Source organism: Mesoplodon bidens (genome assembly GCF_964165515.1).
Source record: "Mesoplodon bidens genome assembly, chromosome: 9".
Taxonomy (NCBI): domain Eukaryota; kingdom Metazoa; phylum Chordata; class Mammalia; order Artiodactyla; family Ziphiidae; genus Mesoplodon; species Mesoplodon bidens.
In genome coordinates, this window is record NC_138166.1 from 94924281 (window position 1) to 94927441 (window position 3161).

Genomic DNA, 3161 nt, shown 5'->3' on the forward strand with positions numbered 1-3161 from the left:
CCACCAGGGAAGCCCTGAACCTCTTCTTGTGTTGGGAGTTTGGTGGGAAACAGAGCAGTTGATAGGCAATAGACTCTGAAAATTGTAGGCATTTCCTTTCCTAGTTTTCATCACAATGAGTGCACAGGCACATGGCATTCTGAGTGTGACTTTGACCAGGAAATGGGGGATTCAGTATCCTCACCGTGTGGGCACTTGTCTATTTAGAAGGGATATAAAGAGCTCTGTTAGGCAGAAGAGAAGATGCAAGCGTCTTGATCTCTCTTAACCTTTGTTCCCCATGTGCGAAATCAGCTGTGACAGTCAGTCACCTTACAGCCATTACCAGTTCTGCATATTGAGCCAGGGGGAGCCCTAGCTCCCAGCCCCTTCCCTTGGCCTCTCTCAGAGTCTGTGTCTGGAGCTTTACAAATACCTAGTCGTTGCCATGGGTAGCTGGGCCTTCTGCTACGTGGCCCTTTGTCCTCTGGGAGCAGGTGAGCCCAACACCCAGACAGTAAAATCCAATCCTGTATGTGCAGATCCCCACGCCAGCACCCTCTTCTCACGATAGTGTCAGGCTCTCTTCTGGACGTTTGTATCTTTACCCCACAGGACCCATGGATGCTGAAATCTACCAAATGAGATTCCTGCTCACTGAGGCTGGACGGGATGTGACCCTGGAGTGTAAACAGAGTCTGAGCTACAACGCCATGTACTGGTACCGGCAGGACCCAGGGCAGGGTCTGAGGCTGATTTACTTCTCTGCGGTTGTAAATGATGTTCAGACAGGAGACATATCCGAAGGCTACAGTGTCTCTCGAGAGAAGAAGGAGCTGTTTCCTCTCACTGTGAAGGCGGCTCACACCAACCAAACAGCCTTGTACCTCTGTTCTCGTAGCATCACAGTGGAGCATGGCCACAACCCACCTGTGCACAAACCCGCTCCAGCCCTGCAGCTCCCAATATAGCCTTTATCTAAAATTTTTAAAAACGTCCCTTCCTTGCACTCCCAGAATTCTTTTTTTTTTTTTTTTTTTTTTTTTTTTTGCGGTACGCAGGCCTCTCACTGTTGTGGCCTCTCCCGTTGCGGAGCACAGGCTCTGGACATGCAGGCTCAGTGGCCATGGCTCACGGGCCCAGCCGCTCTGCGGCATGTGGGATCTTCCCAGACCGGGGCACGAACCCGTGTCCCCTGCGTCAGCAGGCGGACTCTCAACCACTGCGCCACCAGGGAAGCCCTGCACTCCCAGAATTCTTAATCAAGAACTCACGAGAGGGGCTTCCCTGGTGGCGCAGTGGTTAAGAATCTGCCTGCCAGTGCAGGGGACACAGGTTCAAGCCCTGGTCCAGGAAGATCCCACATGCCGCGGAGCAACTAAGCCTGTGCGCCACAACTACTGAGCCCACATGCCACAACTACTGAAGCCCACGCACCTAGAGCCCATGCTCCACAACAAGAGAAGCCACCACAATGAGAAGCCTGCACACCTCAACAAAGAGTAGCCCCTGCTCGCTGCAACTAGAGAAAGCCCGAGTGCAGCAATGAGGACCCAACACAGCCAAAAATAAAATAAATAAAATAAATACATTAAAAAAAAAGAAGAACTCATGAGAATAGACCCAGAGGATACACTTTGCTCCTCGGGCATCTGGTTTTTTCATCACTCCTTGTACACTTATCTATATTTTTTCTTGACATTTTCCTAAGTCCCGCTACTTTTCCAAATACAAAGGGTAAAAAATTGAATAGAAAACAGATAATTTATCTAAGGATCTAACAGACTAGTAAGAAAGTAATTATAATGGATTTGAATATAATACACCATGATCAAGTGGGATTTATCCCAGGGATGTAAGGATTCTTCAATATACACAAATCAATCAATGTGATACACCATATTAAAAAATTGAAGAATATAAACCACATGATCATCTCAATAGATGCAGAAAAAGCTTCTGACAAAATTCAACACCGAGTTATGATAAAAAATCTCCAGAAAGTGGGCATAGAGGGAACCTACCTGAACATAATAAAGGCCATATATGACAAACCCACAGCAAACATCATTCTCAATGGTGAAAAACTGAAAGCATTTCCTCTAAGATCAGGCAAGGATGTCCACTCTCACCACTATTATTCAACATAGTTTTGGAAGTCCTAACCACGGCAATCAGAGAAGAAAAAGAAATAAAAGGAATACAAATTGGAAAGAAGTAAAACTGTCACTGTTTGCAGATGACATGATACTATACATAGAGAATCCTAAAGATGCCACCAGAAAACTACTAGAGCTAATCAATGAATTTGGTAAACTTGCAGGATACAAAATCAATGCAGAGAAATCTCTTGCATTCCTATACACCAATGATGAAAAATCTGAAGGAGAAATTAAGGAAACACTCCCATTTACCATTGCAATCAAAAGAATAAAATACCTAGGAATAAGCCTACCTAGGGAGACAAAAGACCTGTATGCAGAAAACTACAAGACACTGATGAGAGAAATTAAAGATGATACCAACAGATGGAGAGATATATCATGTTCTTGGATTGGAAGAATCAATATTGTGGAAATGACTCTACTACCCAAAGCAATCTACAGATTCAATGCAATCCCTATCAAATTACCAATGGCATTTTTTATGGAACTAGAGCAAAAAATCTTAAAATTTTTATGGAGACACAAAAGACCCCAAATAGCTAAAGCAGTCTTGAGGGAAAAAAACGGAGCTGGAGGAATCAGACTCCCTGACTTCAGACTATACTACAAAGGTACAGTAATCAAGACAATATGGTACTGGCACAAAAACAGAAACATAGATCAATGGAAAAAGATAGAAAGCCCAGAGATAAACCCACACACCTATGGTTAACTAATCTATGGCAAAGGAGGCAAGGATATACAATGGAAAATAGACAGTCTCTTCAATAAGCGGTGCTGGGAAAACTGGACAGCTACATGTAAAAGAATGAAATTAGAACACTCCTTAACACCATACACAAAAATAAACTCAAAATGGATTAGAGACCTAAGTGTAAGACTGGACACTATAAAACTCTTAAAGGAAAACATAGGAAGAACACTCTTTAACATAAATCACAGCAAGATCTTTTTTGATCCACCTCCTAGAGTAATGGAAGTAAAAACAAAAATAAACAAATGGGACCTAATGAATCT

At 43.3% G+C, this 3161-nt stretch overlaps 1 gene segment (V, D, J or C); it reads left to right on the forward strand.

Moving 5' to 3' along the window:
* Nucleotides 1-427: 427 nt before the first annotated feature.
* LOC308622326 (T cell receptor beta variable 19-like) lies at nucleotides 428-950 on the forward strand. The segment is given in 2 exons: nucleotides 428-476; nucleotides 595-950.
* Nucleotides 951-3161: the final 2211 nt, after the last annotated feature.